General features: G+C 42.4%; 1 protein-coding gene across 1 annotated transcript in view; it reads right to left on the bottom strand.

Moving 5' to 3' along the window:
• The window catches only part of LOC141083666 (uncharacterized), a 157,505-nt gene that overhangs the window by 82,338 nt on the left and 54,410 nt on the right, over window positions 1-20,757 (bottom strand). The gene's annotated exons all lie outside the window — the stretch shown is intronic.

The following is a 20,757-nucleotide window of genomic DNA, read 5'->3' as shown; positions in this document are numbered from 1 at the left end:
CTTTCATATGCATACATTGACCAGTAGATGGCAGCTAAGTACAAATTACAATGCATATTTAAGAATTTTCTGTGTATGCACATGCACTATATATTACATCTCTTAACTCACAGTGCTCAATGTAGCTCTTATAATGAGTGACAAATCTACTGCCGCATGACAACTGCTTCACCCAGCAGCAGTAGACTGGGTACTGGGATACCACAAAGAGATTAACATTAGAGGACTAGTAAACATGCTGCCATGTAATCAAGCATGTTCATGAACTCTGTGAACCCCATGAACCCTTCCCCCACCACTGATTGACAGCTTTCTATATATGTACAATGTATGCAGAAAGCTGATAATCATGGTGTGGGCGGAGTTATACAGAGCTCAGCATTATAGAACTGAGAACTGGTAGATCTGCAGCAGAGAAAACAGATTTTACTCTCTCATCAGCTAATGCCTTTGACTGGTGGTAAACTTTTTACATCTGGTCACAGCTGCTTACTCATCCTGTCATTTAACTGCGTGAGAACTGCAGCTCTCTCACCGGCAGTAATAATCTTACCGCATATCAGAGCCACCGGTGTTTCTCGTGCTATCATACAAATGACAGCATGGGAAATACCCGATATGGGAAAAACCCGATATTCAGAGTGCTGTACCAGAACAGCAACTCAGACTTCATGAAGAAATCCCTGTTAGGGTTGAGTGCCCAAAACACTAAGTGTTCGGTACGGACCCCAAACTTTACTGCTCGGGTTCGCTCACCTATAGTGGTATTACAGCTAAAAATAATTTATAAAACAGTGTCAGTCTTTCTTTAAGTTGATATTAAGCCATAGAAGCATTCTACGTTATCTGCAGCAACATTTCTTTCACAAGTGAATGAGTAATCTTATCGGACCCGAGGGCACATTTCCTTCAGTCTTTTATGATATGTTGATATTCAATATCTATGGAAGAATGACGTCTCTATGACTTTTTTTGTTCTAATGGTATATACTGCAGTATTATAGGATATTATTTGATATAATAAAAGTAGCTCAACTTATTTTTGCATGAAAATAATTTTATACTGTTGCATACATTGAGCAGTACATTCACCAAGGGAAAATGAGTAAGGATTTATTTTTTGCACCTGCATTTGTTATCTGCATAGATTCAGTCATTTGTAATGTACAATTTTTAATGATGTAAAGCTACAGTAGGCACCCATTCAGCTATAATATTACTATATATATACCTAAATTGATAGTTAGCCATTTATGAATGCATTATGAATTCATGAATGCATTACTCAATATATGCAGTAGTCAGTAGTAATACATTTTTGTATGCCAAATGTTCTGTTAAGGGAATGTGTCATAAAAAATGTTTTCATCAATTGAAAATATGTATTCATGAAAAATATTTAAATGTATTTTAATGGTTTAGACCAGGGGTCCTCAAACTTATACAGGGGGCCAGTTCACGGTCCCTCAGACCATTGGAGGGCCAGAATATAGTTTTAAAAAAACTATGAACAAATTACTATTCACACTGCACATATCTTATTTTGAAGTAAAAAAAAAACTAAACAGAAACAAATCCAATATTTAAAATGAAAAACAAGTAAAGTTAAATCAACAAACTTACCTGAGAGACTGGTGACTTCCAGAGTGAACCCTCAAGACCGCGACGACGAACCCCCCTCGGGCGAGCTGACCAGGTGGACCACCCCCTATACAGGGAGCGTTAGGGGCAGACCCAAGGGAGACTATCGCCGCGGAAGCTGATACCCGGGAACAACTGGGAGAGTATGCAGACAGGGAAGTGCAGGCGCCCAGATGGGAGATGGCGATGGCCACAGGAATGGCTGCAGAGGCTGCGGAAACGATGGTGGACGACAGACGAGACTGGCAATGGCGGACGGCAGGAACCGGTACAGGGCGAGACACAGGAGCAGGAAGACAGAGGCAGGAACGGACTGGATCTAGGAGGGAACACTGGAAAGTCACAACCAGGGAGAACAGTGGAGACCACTGAGTGGTACACAGCGCAGAGGCAAAGAGGAATGCAGGAGCGTGTGGACCCGATACCACAAAAGATAGTCAGGCAGCGAGCATAGGGGGAGGCTGCCTGATATAGGGCACGCTGGTGAACTTACGGGTCAGAGTGCAGTTGTACCATGGGGCCAGGAGATAGGACGCCAGGTCTAGGGGGCGTATCTAGCTGTATGCCTGTGTGAAGGAGTGGGGGCCGGCCGCAGGAAGGATGACTGAAAGGTGCCAGCTGAGGGGGCGGAGCGAGAGGACCGGACACGCCGGGGAGCCCCAGGCGGCGTGGAGGCACGGGAGGCAGCAAGGACTGAAGGCACCGCAAGCGGTGGAGCCGCGGCACTGGCAGATGGAGCGGCAGCGACAGGAACCCGGGCAGAGGCAGCAGGGACAGCGGCCGCAGATGCCACAGAGCTGGCCAGAGCTGGGGAGGTGAGCGTGCCAGGCGCCGGGGAGGAGGTGAGTGTGACATTACCTGTATTTCAATTGAAACTATGGGCCTGCTTTTGGCTAAAGAGATGGTCAATATCCATTTCCATATTTGTCACTGTTAGTCGTAACAAGTGAAGCAATTGTTCTCTTTCTTGATATCATTGTTTCCTAGGGATTCCAAATTGCTATTAGTAAAATACCAATATATACAGTGGGGCAAAAAAGTATTTAGTCAGTCAGCAATAGTGCAAGTTCCACCACTTAAAAAGATGAGAGGCGTCTGTAATTTACATCATAGGTAGACCTCAACTATGGGAGACAAACTGAGAAAAAAAAATCCAGAAAATCACATTGTCTGTTTTTTTTTCATTTTATTTGCATATTATGGTGGAAAATAAGTATTTGGTCAGAAACAAGCAATCAAGATTTCTGGCTCTCACAGACCTGTAACTTCTTTTTTAAGAGTCTCCTCTTTCCTCCACTCATTACCTGTAGTAATGGCACCTGTTTAAACTTGTTATCAGTATAAAAAGACACCTGTGCACACCCTCAAACAGTCTGACTCCAAACTCCACTATGGTGAAGGCCAAAGAGCTGTCAAAGGACACCAGAAACAAAATTGTAGCCCTGCACCAGGCTGGGAAGACTGAATCTGCAATAGCCAACCAGCTTGGAGTGAAGAAATCAACTGTGGGAGCAATAATTAGAAAATGGAAGACATACAGGACCACTGATAATCTCCCTCGATCTGGTGCTCCACGCAAAATCCCACCCCGTGGGGTCAGAATGATCACAAGAACGGTGAGCAAAAATCCCAGAACCACGCGGGGGGACCTAGTGAATGAACTGCAGAGAGCTGGGACCAATGTAACAAGGCCTACCATAAGTAACACACTACGCCACCATGGACTCAGATCCTGCAGTGCCAGACGTGTCCCACTGCTTAAGCCTGTACATGTCCGGGCCCGTCTGAAGTTTGCTAGAGAGCATTTGGATGATCCAGAGGAGTTTTGGGAGAATGTCCTATGGTCTGATGAAACCAAACTGGAACTGTTTGGTAGAAACACAACTTGTCGTGTTTGGAGGAAAAAGAATACTGGGTTGCATCCATCAAACACCATACCTACTGTAAAGCATGGTGGTGGAAACATCATGCTTTGGGGCTGTTTCTCTGCAAAGGGGCCAGGACGACTGATCCGGGTACATGAAAGAATGAATGGGGCCATGTATCGTGAGATTTTAAGTGCAAACCTCCTTCCATCAGCAAGGGCATTGAAGATGAAACGTGGCTGGGTCTTTCAACATGACAATGATCCAAAGCACACCGCCAGGGCAACGAAGGAGTGGCTTCATAAGAAGCATTTCAAGGTCCTGGAGTGGCCTAGCCAGTCTCCAGATCTCAACCCTATAGAAAACCTTTGGAGGGAGTTGAAAGTCCGTGTTGCCAAGCGAAAAGCCAAAAACATCACTGCTCTAGAGGAGATCTGCATGGAGGAATGGGCCAACATACCAACAACAGTGTGTGGCAACCTTGTGAAGACTTACAGAAAACGTTTGACCTCTGTCATTGCCAACAAAGGATATATCACAAAGTATTGAGATGAAATTTTGTTTCTGACCAAATACTTATTTTCCACCATAATATGCAAATAAAATGAAAAAAAAAACAGACAATGTGATTTTCTGGATTTTTTTTCTCAGTTTGTCTCCCATAGTTGAGGTCTACCTATGATGTAAATTACAGGCGCCTCTCATCTTTTTAAGTGGTGGAACTTGCACTATTGCTGACTGACTAAATACTTTTTTGCCCCACTGTATATACAGTGCTACAAAAACAATATACCAGCAATACAATTGCCAACAGAGAGACATACAGACTGCACTGCTCATCAATGCAGTCTGATCAGTGCCCATCAATGCAGCCTTGCCAGTCCACATCCTTTCAGCCTCACCAGTGCCCATATTGGAGGAACTCTGCTGTTACCTCTGGCTCAGACTGGTGTGGTGCGAGAGTCCCCAATAGGCAGGTAAATGTCCCCAATAGGCAGGTAAATGTCCCCATAGGCAGGTAAATGTCCCCAATAGGCAGGTAAATTTCCCAATAGGCAGGTAAATGTCCCCAATAGGCAGGTAAATGTCCCCATAGCCAGGTAAATGTCCCCTATAGGCAGGTAAATGTCCCAATAGGCAGGTAAATGTCCCCCATAAGCAGCATGGGTCTCTAATAGGCAGGTAAATGTCCCCAATAGGCAGGTAAATGTGCCAATAGGCAGGTAAATGTCCCTAGTTGGCAGGTAAATGTCCCCAATAGGCAGCATTGGTCCCCAATAGGCAGGTAAATGTCCCAAATAGGCATCATAGGTCCCCAATAGGAGACTTCATTGATCCGCTTCAACACCTCGAAAGGCCCAATAAAACGAGGACCCAACTTGTAAGAAGGGATCTTTAGCCGGACGTATCTGGACGAAAGCCATACCTTGTCTCCAGGATGGAAGCACAGAGGATCCAGGCACCTCTTGTCTGAATGCCTTTTCATACAAAGCAAGGATGCTTGTAACGTGTCTCGGGTGTCCTCCCACAACGTCACAAAATTCTTGGAAAGGACATCTGCTGCAGAAACATCAGAAGGAACTGACACTGGAAGGGGAACCTCGGGTTGCTGACCGAACACAATGTAGAATGGTGACTCTCCAGAGGCTTCACCAACTTGACTGTTGTACGAGAACTCAGCCCAGGGAAGCAATTTCACCCAATCATTATGGTGTGCATTGACGAGGTGTAGCAGGTAGTTGCCCAGGACCTGGTTGACCCGCTCTACTTGTCCATTGGACTGAGGGTGATAAGCCGAGGAGAAATCCAAGAAGATATCCAGATGTTTACAGAGTGCTTGCCAGAATCTGGAAGTAAACTGCCAACCTCGATCTGATACGATGTGGCGAGAAAATCCATGCAGAAGGAAAATATGCTTAATGAAGCTGTCAGCCAATTCAGGAGCAGACGGCAAAGCAGACAACGGGGTAAAATGCGCCATTTTTGAGAAGCATTCCACGACTACCCAGATGATGGTGCAACCCTTGGAAACTGACAACTCCATAATAAAGTCCATTGCTATGGGATGCCAAGGAATAAATGGTAATGGCAGAAGAGAATCGGTGGAAAGCCGCCTAGGAACTTTATTGTGGGCACAAGTCAGACAGGCAGCCACATAATCATAGATCTACTTGATGAGAGATCAATTGTAATGTCTTCCTTTGTCCCACGTGACCAGCCACCTTGGGCGAGAAACCCCAAGGCAAAACCCACTTCTTCTCAGATACACCCACAAGTGTCTTTCCTGGCGGAATTTGTGACAGAAAGACAGGGGCGACCGTCACCATCTTAGATATTTCAATGATAAATTGAGGATCCTCCTCTTGGTCCCCAGATAGAAATGAGTGAGAGAGGGCATCAGCTCTGACATTTTTGTCACCGGATCTGAAATACAAAATAAAGTTAAAGCGGGGAAAAAACAAAGACCACCTGGCTTGGTGAGGATTAAGTCTCTGAGCAGACTGGATATATGCCAGATTCTTATGGTCTGTGTAGATCTCTACTGGATAAACTGCGCCCTCCAGCAGGTATCGCCACTCCTCCAGAGCCATCTTAACGGCGAGCAACTCCTGGTCCCCGATGGAGTAGTTACATTCTGGAGCGGAGAGGACCATGAAGAAGAAGCCACAGGACACGTGGTGACCCGAGGAGGACTTCTGAATAAGCACTGCTCAGGCCCCTAATGAGGATGCAACCACCTCAAGTAAAAACTGTTTATTCAGATCTGGATGATGCAGAACAGGTGTGGTGGAGAAGCACTGTTTGAGAGAGTGGATGGCCTCTTCAGCCTTGAGGGACCAGTTCTTTGGATCCGCTCTCTTTCAGGTCATGGCAGAGATGGGAGCAGTCAGCGTGGAGAAGTGTGGGATATATTGCCTATAATAATTAGCCATGCCAAGTAATCTTTGGATTGCCTTGACTCCCACAGGTAGCGGCCATTTAAGGATGGAAGCGACCTCAGGATCTATCCTAAGTCCGGTATCTGAGACAATGTATCCCAAGAAAGGTAGAGAGGATTTTTCAAAAACACACTTCTCATACTTAGCGTAGAGTCTATTCTCCCTAAGACACTGAAGAACTTGCCAAACTGCTTATCTGTGGGAGGTCAAATCTGGGGAAAAATATCAGAATATCTTCCAGGTACACCACAACGCAAGAATAAAGCAGGTCCCAGAAGATGTCATTGACGAACTCTTGGAAAACAGCCAGTGCATTACTGAGACCAAAGAGCATCACGCGGTATTCATAGTGTCTGTCCCTGGTGTTGAAAGCCATCTTCCATTCTTCTCCCCGGTGAATGCGGATTAGATTGAAGGTGCCTCTTAAATTGAATTTGGTGAAGATCCTGGCACCTCTTAATCAGTCAAACATTTCTGGAATCAATGGGATAACATAGTTATTAAGGTTGAAGGAAGACTTTAAGTCTATCTAGTTCAACCCATATCCTATCCTAACTTGCCCTAACATGTTGATCCAGAAGAAGGCAAAAAAAACCCATGTGGCAAACAGTAAACTTCACACTGGGGAAAAAAATTCCTTCCCGACTCCACATACGGCAATCAAACTAGCTCCCTGGATCAACGCAATATCACAGAAACTAGTGTATATAACCTGTAATATTATACTTTTCAAGAAAGGCATCCAGACCCTTCTTAAATTTTAGTAGGGAATCACTCATTACAACATCATATGGCAGAGAGTTCCATAGTCTCACTGCTCTTACAGTAAAGAATCCGCATCTGTGAGTATGCTTAAACCTTCTTTCCTCCAGACGTAGAGGATGCCCCTTGTCCCCATCACAGGTCTAAGAGTAAAAAGATAATTAGAAAGGTCTTTGTACTGTCCCCGCATATATTTATACATTGTAATAAGATCATCCTTAAACCTTCGATTTTCAAAACTAAATAACCCCAAGTGTAATAAACTGTCTTGGTATTGTAGACCCCCCAGTTCCCTAATAACCTTGGTCGCTCTTCTCTGCACCCGCTCCAGTTCAGCTATGTCTTTCCTATACACCGGAGACCAGAACTGTACACAGTATTCTAAGTGTGGTCGCACTAGTGACTTATATAGAGGTAAAATTATGTTCTCCTCATGAGCATCTATGCCTCATTTAATTCATCCCATTATTTTATTTGCCTTTGCAGCAGCTTCCTGACACTGGCCACTAAATGTGAGTTTGTCATCCACCCATACACTCAGGTCTTTTTCAGTGACAGTTTTGCCCAGTGTTTTACAATTAAGCACATAATTATACATCTTGTTTGTTCTACCCAAGTGCATGACCTTACATTTATCTCCATTAAAGCTCATTTGTCATTTATCAGCCCAAGCTTCTAGTTTACATAAATCCTGCTGTAATATAAAATTGTTCTCCTCTGTATTGATTACCCTGCAGAGTTTAATGTCATCTGCAAATATTGAAATTCTACTCTCTGTGTCCCCTACAAGGTCATTAATAAATATGTTAAAAAGAAGTGGGCCCAAAACTGACCCCTGTGGTACCCCACTGCTAACTGTAACCCAGTCCGAGTGTGCTCCATCAATAACCACCCTTTGTTTTCTATCCCTGAGCCAGCTCTTAACCCACTTACTCATATTTTCCCCTATCCCCATTGTTCTCATTTTATGTATCAACCTTTTGTGTGGCACCGTCATATCAAAAGCTTTTGAAAAGTCCATGTACACCACGTCCACTGCATTCCCTTGGTCCAGTCCGGAACTTACCTCTTCATAAAAGGTTATCAGATTAGTCTGACAGGAACAGTTCCTTGTAAACCCATGTTGATATTGGGTCACGAGGTTATTCTTCTTCAGATACTCCAGTATAGTATCTCTTAGAAAACCCTCCAGGATTTTACCCACAGTTGAGGTTAAACTTACTGGCCTATAATTTCCAAGTTCCGTTTTTGTCCCCTTTTTGAATATTGGCATCACATTTGCCGTATGCCAGTTCTGTGCTACAGACCCTGTTATTATGGAATCTTTAAAGATTAAAAATAATGGTCTATCTATGACTGCACTTAATTCCTGCAGTACTCGGGGGTGTATCCCATCCGGGCCCGGGGATTTGTCAATTTTAGTGATTTTTAGACGCCGCCGTTCTTCCTGCAGGTGACATTAATGGAGAATTTTTATCACTGATCATGTTATTCGTCATGAGATTTTCTTGTGTAAATACTGTTGAAAAAAATCATTTAGCATATTGGCTTTTTCCTCATCCTCATCCACCATTTCACCCAGACTATCATTTTTTAGTTTCTAACTATTTATTTAGTTAAAGAATATTTTGGGATTATTTTTACTTTCTCTGGCAATGAGTCTCTCTGTCTCAATCTTTGCTGTCTTGATTTACATTTTACAGAATTTATTTAACCTTCTGTATTTATTTAATGCCTCATCACTACCTATTTGCTTCAATTCTCTAAATGCTTTATTTTTATCTCTTATTGCTCCCCTTACAGCTCTATTTAGCCATAGTGGTTTCCTCCTATTTCTAGCATATTTATTCCCATATGGTATATATTGTGCACAGGTCCTATTCAGGATGCTAATAAACATCTCCCATTTTCTTTGTGTATTTTTATGTCTCAGGATATCGTCCCAGTTAATTGCACCAAGATCATCTCTCATCCTTTGGAAATTTGCTTTCCTGAAGTTTAGTGTCCTTGTAACCCCTCTACTACACATCTTATTAAAGGATACATGAAAACTTATTATCTTGTGATCACTATTACCCCAGTGACCCCCAACCCTTATATTTGATATGCGGTCTGGCCTGTTGGTTAATATTAGGTATAGCAGTGCCCCCCTCTTGTTGGGTCCTGAACCAGTTGTGAAAGGTAATTGTCTCTCTAAGGCCTCTTTCACACATCAGTTTTTTGCCTTCAGGCGCGATCCGGCTTTTTTTGGAAAAAACGGATCCGGCAAAATGCAATGCCGGATCCGGTTTTTCCCCATTGACTTGCATTAGCGCCGGATCGTGCCGGATGGCATTGCGTTTCATCCGTTTTTTGCCGGATCCGGCAACTTGTCTCATTCCGGCGTCTTGAAAAAACGTCTACTGTAACGTTTTTTGTCTCCGGCGAAAAAGCCGGAAGCGCCGGATCCGGCGCTTCCAGCTTTTTGCTACAATGAAAGTCTATGGGCGCCGGAATGCGCCGGATCCAGAAAAAGACGGATCCAGCAACCGGATCCGTTTTTTTTAAGTCTGCGCATGCTCAGATCCAATTGGCCAGCCTCCAGGAACAGAGACGGATCCAGCAAAAAAACGGATCCGTTTCTACAGTTCTCCAAAATTTATGCCGGATCCGTTTTTTCTAAAAAAAGCCGGATCATGCCTGACGGCAAAAAACTGATGTGTGAAAGTAGCCATAGTTGTCAAAAACTCATTACCTTTGCTGGAACAGCAGGTTTCGGTTCCCCAATGTATTTCAGGGTAGTTGAAGTCCCCCATAATAATGACTTCTCCTTGAGTCGCAGCTTCATCTATTTGCTTTATGAGGATATTCTCTGTTGCTTCCATTATTTTTGGAGACTTATAACAAACCCCTATCAGTAATTTATTATTTTCCCCCCTCCCCTTATCTCCACCCACAGGGACTCTACATTTTCATTAGATTCATATATATTATCACGCAGGATGGGTTTTAAGGATGATTTTACATAGAAACACACACACCTCCCCCTCGCTTATTTGTTCGGTCATTTCTGAACAGACTATAGCCCTGCAAATTAACAGCTCAGTCATGGCTCTCATCCAGCCATGTCTCAGATATCCCCTCCATGTCATAATTACACCGCACTTGGAATTTTTTTCCTGTTTTCGACTACACGACATGGTAAAACCAATGGTGTCGTTCAAAAGTACAACTCGTCACGCCAAAAATAAGCCTTTACATGGCCATATTGATGGGAAAATAAAAAAGTTATGGCTCTGGAAAAAAGGGGAGCAAAAAATGAAAAATCAAAAAAAAGCTCCGGTCATGAAGGGGTTAAGAAATGGTTTAAACATTCACATAGTTTCACTTCAGATCAGCCGTAGTGGCATTTCCTAACAATTTAAAATTCTAAAATAATCTGTAAAGTTAATTAATTTGTAATCATTTTAGCAAAACTGAAGTTTTTTCACTTCAAGCACTACAGAGTTGTACATGTCTATAGCACTAAGCCAAAGATGAAATTACCCGCCCAATCACAAGGCACTTTTGTAAAAGCAGACTTTGCACTAGAAGTAGTAATCACATCTCACTTTCCCTTAATGTTAGAATCACAGTAGCTAACTAAATCACATTTTTCCAAACAGAGCAATGCCAAAAGCTTAAATGTTCCACGCTGCTTCAGGTCCTTTAATTATGCTCTGTGGTCACATTATAACCAGAAATTGAAGAATGATTGCATAGAAAAAATATCACTTACATAGTAATTAACCTTCACACTTAGAATCCTAGGAATGATATCAAATATTTAGAAGACTTATAGTGCTAGAGTGACTACTTAAAGTTAATACATGAATTCAAATGAGTCATTCAGACATGTTCAAATCAAGCATAAGGAATATCTTGAAGCAAAAACAAATAGTATCTTCATGCTGTTATATCAGTTATTAAAAACAGCAATGATAAATAGCTGTCTCATGACATATTTCTTATTATTGAAGATATTTTCATTATATTATCCTGTAAAATAACCTTTATCATAGTAGTAGTGAGGAACAGCACAATAAAAGGAATGTTATGCATTACATAAAAAATATATACTGTATTTAATTATCTTAGTGATAGTGTTTTCACTTCTGTTTACAATATTTGCAAATATGGGGGTTTTACATTTTCAGTAAACTACTATCCAGAGGCACAGATCAATGAAAAACATGTTACCATTTGTAAGATTCTGTAAATATCATTTTTAGTGTCTTTTCTTGAGCAAAGCTGTTTCTGAACTGATTCTGTGTATGCCTACATTCCTTCTGCCATTCCTGAGTGTAGAACAAATTTGCCACCAAGGTCCACTATATCCTATATTCTTAAAGGGGCACAGCACCACCATATCTGTACATGCAGATCATTTGGGTATAACTATGGGACAAAGAGATGAGTGTGATCATGCACAATTTAATTATATGGTTAAAAGAGTTGAAAGAAGAAAGGATTCCCATCCTGATGCACCGAGTCAGGATATTTGCTAGGCCTCCTTTAGACTCCTTTTGTCTCCGCATGCTGTCCATTTTTTAAGAGCCACAAAAACTGACACACGCATACCCATTATATTCAATGGTGATGCACATATGTCAGGTTTTTCACACGGACATTTCAGCAGCACGGACAAAATAAGTCCACACATGTGCACACTGTTGACACATGGATGACATCCATGTGTCAACAATGTGACACATACTGGCACCTGGGAAGAGGCGGAACAGTGTGCACTGTTCCCAGGTGCTAGCTGCTGAAGGCAGCTCTCATCATTGTCGCTTGTCTCCCTGTGATCAGCGAGACCAATAAACAATGATGGGAGTTGTATTTAGCAGCATATGTGTCCCTCATGTGTAAAATAAAGAATTAGGTTAAAAAATGGTGGGGGGGCTGATGTTAATAATTTGGGAAAAGGGGTAATATCGCAAAAGGTTCCCATACTATTGATAACTGCTCACAGCTGTTTGCCTAGCCTTTCCTAGTGAATTTATGGGGGACCACAGAACCCCAGAGACAAAAATACATTGGGTCCCCCTATAAATTAAAACCAGCAAAGGATAAACAGACAGCTGTGGGTTGATAATAGATAATACTAGCCTGGGAAGGGGTCAGAGATATTGCCCCCCAGGCTACCAACATCAGCCCACAGCCTCCCCAGAAATGGCACATCCATAAGATGAGCCAAATCTGGCACTTATATCACTCTTCCCACTTACCTGCGGTGGTGTCAAGTGGGGTAATAGAGTTGTTGTTGATGTCACTAGTGATAAGCAAGCACTAAAATGCACAGGTGCTCTTAGCTCGGGTCGAGCAAATTGAAATACTCGGGTACTCGACCCGAGTAAAGAGGCCAATATAAGTTTATGGGAAAACAGAGCATTTTTACCGCGACCACCCCCTGGGGTAATTTTAGAATCTAAAAACATCTGAAAATGATGGAAACAGTGCTCAAATGACATGGGAACATTATGGTGAAATCTCTGGGAAGCATTTCTGACTCCCAGGTCACAGCTGTGTACAATGTTGTCCGAGTCTTACATTAAAACACACAAAAATAAAACCAATATGGATTTTCCTGGGAAATATGTTAAGGAACATCCTTTCCAGGGTAATGACTTTTATATAAGGCAAAATGAATAACCCCAAACAAAAATGTTCCTCCACCTCTTGGGCTATGTTCACACGTAGCGTTTTTCAGATTTACCATTGCTTTCAACCAAGAGAAATGCATTCACTGAGAAATATCACTTTAACAGTTTACCACCTTCTTTGACCATGTGGTGTGTGACACATCATCAGACATTTCCTGTTTAATTTATGAAGGAGGGACTCTGAAAGTCGCAAAGACTATTTTTATAGGGCCAGCAGTCGCCATCACTATTCTTAGAGAGCCATCAGCCGACTATGCTTTGTTGTTGCCATTATTAAAAATTTAGTCCCGTATACTGTTATTGTGTATGCAGTGAGTGGCAGGGCTGCACAAAATTTGGATGCACGCCAACAACCTATTGAACAGACATCATGGATGACCACATGCAACCAAAGTTCCAAGTATTCATTTGGTACTCTCATACTGTTTGCTTATGCATTGAATGCAAGGCCTGCCCTGCACCAAAGTTACATGCTCCCCAATAAGCCTTTGAACCGAGGTACTGGATGGCCACATGCAACCAAAGTTCTCAGTATTCATTTAGTACTCCCATACTGTTTGCTTATGCATTTAATGCAAGGTCTGCGCTGCACAAAAAGTTACACCCACCTCAATAAGCCTTTCAACACATGAACTGGATGGCCACAGGAAAACCAATTTCACATTATTCATTTGGTACTCCCATACTGTTTGCTTATGCATTGAATGTAAAGCCTGCCCTGCACCAAAGTTACACTCACCCCAATAAGCCTTTGAACCAAGGTACTGGATGGCCATATGCAACCAAAGTTCTCAGTATTCATTTGGTACTCCCATACTGTTTGCTTGTGCATTGAATACAAGGCCTGCCCTGCACCAAAGTTACATGCTCCCCAATAAGCCTTTGAACCAAGGTACTGGATGGCCACATGCAACCAAAGTTCTCAGTATTCATTTGGTACTCCCATACTGTTTGCTTGTGCATTGAATGCAAGGCCTGCCCTGCACCAAAGTTACATGCACCCCAATAAGCCTTTTAACACACGTACTGGATGGCCACAGGAAAAGCAAGTTCACATTATTTATTTGGTACTCCCATACTGTTTGTTTATGCATTGAATGCAAGGCCTGCCCTGCACCAAAGTTACACGCACTCTAATAAGCCTTTGAACACACATACTGGTTGGCCACAGGAAAATCAAGTTCACATTACTCATTTGTTACTCCCATACTGTTTGCTTATGCACTGAATGCAAGGCCTGCCCTGCACCAAAGTAACACGCACCTCAGTAAGCCTTTAAACACACATACTGGATGGCCACAGGAAAACCAAGTTCACATTATTCATTTGGTACTTCCAAACTGTTTGCTTATGCATTGAATGCAAGGCCTGCCCTGCACCAAAGTTACACTCACCCCAATAAGCCTTTGAACCAAGGTACTGGATGGCCAAAGGAAAACCAAGATCACATTATTCATTTGGTACTTCCATACTGTTTGCTTATGCATTGAATGCAAGGCCTGCCCTGTGCCTATGTTACATACATGCCAATAAGCCTTTGAACCAAGGTACTGGATGGCCACAGGAAAGCCAAGTTCACATTATTCATTTGGTACTCCCATACTGTTTGCTTATGCATTGAATGCAAGGCCTGCCCTGCACCAAAGTTACATGCACCCCAATAAGCCTTTGAACCAAGGTACTGTATGGCCACAAGAAAGCCAAGTTCACATTATTCATTTGGTACTCCCATACTTTTTACTTATGCATTGAATGCAAGGCCTGCCCTACACCAAAGTTACACGCACCCCAATAAGCCTTTGAACACACATACTGGATAGTCACATGAAGCCAAAGCTCCCATTATTTTGATTTTTTTAAGTCACCTAAAGTTTGCCCATGAAGTGAATACAAGGTCTCCCAAAAATTTGCACACACTCCAATCCCGCAAGGAAGAAATGTGTAGGATGGTCTCCGAAAAATGTTTGCAAAAAACTATAGTGATGAAACAACTAGAAAGAAGATCATGCCCATATGAATGGGAACATCCACAAAATACAAAACAATATTTTTTTGCACAATTTCATATACACACTACAAAAGGACAGCACACAAAAATTCATTAAAAACATTTAAAAAATACACACTGGTCATGCCTTAATATGGAGGCAATGACGTCCGACAAAAGCAATCCCCGACATGAGAAAAACATGATAATAAACATGTAGTAAAGACTCCAGACATCAATATAAATATCAATATTCAGAAATATATGCAATACACATAATTGAGCTGAATACCATGCTCATTCACAATACCAGAAAAATAATACAAATAAATCAAGTCCCTAGCTGAAGCTAGTAAGGGATAGCAGATTAACACTTAGAAAAAAGAGCATGGACAGGTCAAAAGATGTTACCGTGCTTCCTTCAGAATAAGGAAGATGAAGGAGCAGAGTAGCTCAAACTGGCGGATATAAGAATCCTCTGGTCAGAAATGGAGTCATAGGAACCAAGTGCGAGTATGTGGTGTGGCGATACGTATGGGTATTACACTCGCTCCCTTCTTGGTTTCTATGACTCCATTTCTGACCAGAGGATTCTGACATCCGCCAGATGGAGCTTCCAACTCTAACAATCAATGATTGCTATCCATACTATCCCATGCCGTAATCCATCTTTGCCACATCTGGACCGTGCCATTATGTGACAGTCCAGGCTGAAAACCAGCAGACATTGAGGTGCTACGAAAGAAGCTTCAGTGACGGTGGTGATGTCATAGAGGTTACCACCGGTCGGTGAAGTTTTGTTACCACCGGTAGATCACTATGAGCCGGGATAATGAACTTTGGTGAACTCAATAAGTTCACTGAGAGAATCATGAAATAGTACAGAACCTCGAAACTTTGGTTTTATGGCTTTGACTTGGACTTTTACCAACCGCAACATGACCAGGTTAACCTCTTCCCGACCTTAAACGCACCCAGTATGTCATTGTTAAGAAATGCTTGCTGACCTTGGATGCACAGGGTATGTCTTGGTGATCTTGTGGGCACAGAAGCTGCTTGTGAGCGATTGGCGCCGGCGTAATCCGCTGATATCATAGCTAACATCCAACTCTCAATACTAGAGTTTAACCCCCTAATTGCTGCAATCGGTATAGCTCTCTGAATAAAGCGATGCAAAAATAATAATTTCTTCTATAAAATTTTATTTATTGTGAAAAAGTACCAAAACGTAAAATCTAATATATAAAGCTCAAGTGTGTGTATGCATGTATGTGTGTGTGTATGTCCGGGATAGGCATCCGCACCGTCGCAGCTACAGCCACAAAATTTGGCACAGTCACACATCTAGACCCCGAGAGTGTCCTAAGCTATGTTGTGAGGTGAAATTTTAACCCCGTGTGTTCCAATTCACCAAACAATTTTGCCCCTATCTACATAATGGGGAAAAAGTGTGTGCGCATCAAGCCCCACCCCTCATTATGATGTCATAATGGTTTCCATGGCGACGCTGATGTCATCATAGGTTGCAAGCCCCGCCGCTCATTATGATGTCATAATGGTTGACTATGGGATGGAGGATGTGTGATGGGTATATGGGCACGGGACTATGGGATGGAGGATATGTATGACAGGTATATGGGCACAGGACTATGGGATGGCGGATATGTATGATGGGTATATGGGCACGGAACTATGGGATGGAGGATATGTATGATGGGTATATGGGCATGGGACTATGAGATGAAGGATGTGTGATTGGTATATGGGCACTCGACTATGGAATGGCGAATATGTATGATGGGTACATGGGCATGGGACTATGGGATGGAGGATGTGTGATGGGTATATGGGCATGGGACTATGGGATGGAGGATGTGTGATGGGTATATGGGCACTCGACTATGGGATGGAGGATATGTATGATGGGTATATAGGCACGGGCCTATGGGATCGTGGATATGTATCATGGGTATATGGGCACGGGACTATGGGATGGAGGATAATTATAATTTGCTATAACTAACCACAGTTAGTTACTATGCCCGGGCAGCGCCGGGCTCTTCAGCTAGTATTATATAAATGTGGTATCACTGTAATCCAACTGACCCAAAGAAAGCTGCCTTATCAATTTTACCACACATGGAAAAGCATTAAAAAAAACTCCCCAAAAAAACAATTCCTTAATTGCTGGTTTCCATAACTTGGAACAGAAAACGATCAAAAATGTCATGTACCAAAAAGGTACCAAAAAAATGAAAATTCATCACTCCTTTGCAGTTTTTGCAATAACAAGCATTTTCTAGTGAGTGACAGCAGCCAAAAATATATATATCTGATATCGCTGTAATTTCACAGACCTAAAGAATAAAGTCATCTAGTCACTTATACCGCATGAGGAATGGCTTAAAATATAACTAATACCAATTTTTCACCTGCTGTTGATTTATTCATTCTGTCTCAAAGATTGCAGTAAGGCTTGACGCATATTTATCCTGCACTCTACATTGAGCGCTTACACCTGGGTTTCTGTGTAAATGTCTGCAATACATGATTCAGACGGACCCCTGAGATAAGATTCCCTATAGCGAAGCAGATAGGAATGCCATCTCACATATGATCCAGCTGTGTCCATTAGAGATGAGCGACGTTTCCTTTTTTAGGGTCGAGTCGGGTTTCATGAAACCCGACTTTCGCAAAAGTCGGGTCGAACAAAATCGGCCGACTATAGGGAAAAGTCGGAGGCCGACTGAAACACGAAACTCAATGCAAGTCAATGGGGAAGCAAAGTCGGCAGGGAGTGAAGGACAGTAAAGACACCTACAGTGCCCATTTCAATACCAAAAACATCAATTCTTATTTCTGAAGCTTGTCAACCTTAATTTACTTCATAATAATAGTTATGCATTGAAAACTGGGGGTTATTTGGCTAAAGTTTGGGGGGGTAGGGCTAGCTCCAGGTTTTCGTGTGCCCTGGGCCAAAGAGTGTCAGTGCGCCCCTTTAACACATACCACAACTCATGATGCTCCGATACAGCACAGAAATATAGGTACAGTATAGTACAATGACAAATACTTCACTGCTTACATGACATGACTGATCTATTGTCAAATTGTACAATAGCGCAAAAAACGGACAGTATATTACTCCATACAGTATGGCCACCACATTGTGCGCCATACAGAATAATGAGCCCCATATATTTCTCCGTACAGAATAATTGGTCACATATAATGTTCCATACAGTATATGATGAGCTCCACATAATTCTACATGATGGTCCCCATGGACGATGCTCCAGTGTGTAATGGGCCCAAATAATGCTCCATATATAATGGGCCCCATTTCTAATGCTCCAGTGTATAATGTGCCCCATAGATGCTGCTCCAGTGTCTGATCTGCCCCATTTAGAATGCTCCAGTATATGATGGGCCCCATGGATGATGCTCCAGTGTCTTATGGGCCCAAATAATGCACCATATATAACGGGCTCCATTTCTAATATTCCAGTGCATAATGGGCCCCATAAATGCTGCTCCAGAGTCTGATGTCCCCCATTTGGAATGCTCCAGTATATGATGGGCCTCATGGATGATGCTCCAGTGTCTTATGGGCCCTAATAATGCTCCATATATAATGGGCCATATTTCTAATGCTCCAGTGTATAATGTTCCCCATAGATGCTGCTCCAGTGTCTGATCTGCCCCATTTAGAATGGTCCAGTATATGATGGGCCCCATGGATGATGCTCCAATGTCTTATGGGCCCAAATAATGCTCCATATAAAACGGGCTCCATTTCTAATGGTCCAGTGTATAATGGGCCCCGTAAATGCTGCTCCAGTGTCTGATGTCCCCCATTTGGAGTGCTCCAGTATGTGATGGTCCTCATGGATGATGCTCCAGTGTATCATGGGCCCTAATATTGCTCCATATATAATGGGCTCCATTTCTAATGCTCCAGTGTATAATGGCCCCATAAATGCTGCTCCAGTGTCTGATGTCCCCATTTGGAATGCTCCAGTATATGATGGGCCCCATTTTCAATGAACCCAGGCATAGTATGTGAAAAGAGCTCCATGGAGTAATCTGAAGTGTGTGCTGCCGTATCCTTCACTTTTGGTGTGGGTGAAGGACACAAGGAAAGGGGTTGCTCCTGACCAGAAGCCTGCAGTGACGACTCAGTGCTTGCATTTTTTTAAACTTCAGAAGAGGAGGCGATAGAGCTGGAGGCTGTTTCAGCAATGTAAGCCCAAAACAGTTCCTGATGCTCCAGCTTTAAAAGCAGTCTACCTACTTCCAGAAAAGGGAGCCTTACAGGCCTTCCGGAGCTACACTATGATGCAGGCTCAACACCTCCTGCCTTAGCTGCTATTGTGTTATTGGCACTATCAGCAAATGCACCACCACCACCATCAGTACCAGGTGGCCCCCCACACCCATGTTTGCATCGTCTTCCACCATACTTCCTCATGTTTTGGAAAATGGACACAAAATACCAGCAGATATATGGTACTATATCAGAAGTGTACAGCTCTATACAGTTTAGGGATAACAGTAAATCTCCATATATATTTCATGAGTCATACACAGACACTCACAGGTTCAGTATGGATTACACAATAAAAGAAAAAGTTGAAAAAGGGTACAGTATCACCAGATACAAGGTATATATAGTATAGTGTAAACATTCTGAATCTCCGTATATATTTCAGGAGGCATACACAAACGCTCTCAAGCCCCGTATGGATTACACAAGAATATGAAAAGCTGTAAATGGGTAAGGTAACACAAGCGTACAGCTGTATACAATGTTGGGGTAATCTTAAATCTCCAAATATATTTCCGGAGTAACAGACAGACTTTCACAGGCTCATTATGGATCACCCCAGAATCTAAATAGCAAAAAGGTTACTGTATCAGAAGCGTACAGCTGTATACAGTGTTGGGCAAATTTGAAATCTCGGTATATATTTTCGGAGTCACCCTCTGATGCTCACTCAGTCTGGGTTTGACCATAATAAAAAATGTTGTAAAAAAGGTACTGGATAACAAGATAGCAAGTACATATATTATAGGGTACAATTGAAATCTCCATATACATAGTCCCGTAGTCACTCTAAGACACATACTCAGTATGGATTTGACCGTAATACTAAATGTCGAACAAAGGTACTGTATAACAAGATACAAGCTGTATTGAGTATAGGGCAAAATTTGGTATCTCTGATTCACCGTATATATAGAAGGCATAAACCACACACGCTCACTCACTATGGATGATACTGTAATAAAAAATTTTGTACAAAGGTATCATATCAGCAAATACCAGGTGTATCCAGTCTAGGGGTAATTGTAAATTTCCATCTATACTTCTGGAGTCAGACACAGACACTCACAGGCTCAGTATGTATTACACTAGAATTTAAAAAGTGGAAAAATGGAAAGTTATTCGAAGCGTACACCAGTATACAGTGTTGTGGTACTTTTAAATCTTCGTATATATTTCAATCTCAGTAAGCCAGTCCAGACTCTCCGCTACTGGAAACTACATGGATACAAGTACAGACAGAAAGTAGAGTGTTAGCAGAAATTTGGGAATTACTCATCACGGGAAAACCTCCCTGTAGATGTTGCACAGGTGATGCAGACCCTCAATTACTGTGTCTGTGGAGACAGCGAAAACGGTTCTTTGTGAAGAAAGGATTGCTTTATCGCAGTAGCGTGGATCACATCACCGTTACTTGTCTCCATCAAATTGTGATCACAGGGAGAGATGTAGACATGGTCCTCACTGCCTATCATGATGTGTCTGGTCATTTTGGAGTGCAAAAGACAGAAGCCACAGGCCGTAGGCGATTCTATTGGATTGGCATGAGAGG

This window comes from Dendrobates tinctorius, unplaced genomic scaffold, assembly GCF_039654945.1.
Source record: "Dendrobates tinctorius isolate UK_male_01 unplaced genomic scaffold, ASM3965494v1 ptg000005l, whole genome shotgun sequence".
Taxonomy (NCBI): domain Eukaryota; kingdom Metazoa; phylum Chordata; class Amphibia; order Anura; family Dendrobatidae; genus Dendrobates; species Dendrobates tinctorius.
The sequence above is the reverse complement of the archived record's forward strand: the minus strand, read 5'-3'. Positions and strand labels throughout refer to the sequence as shown.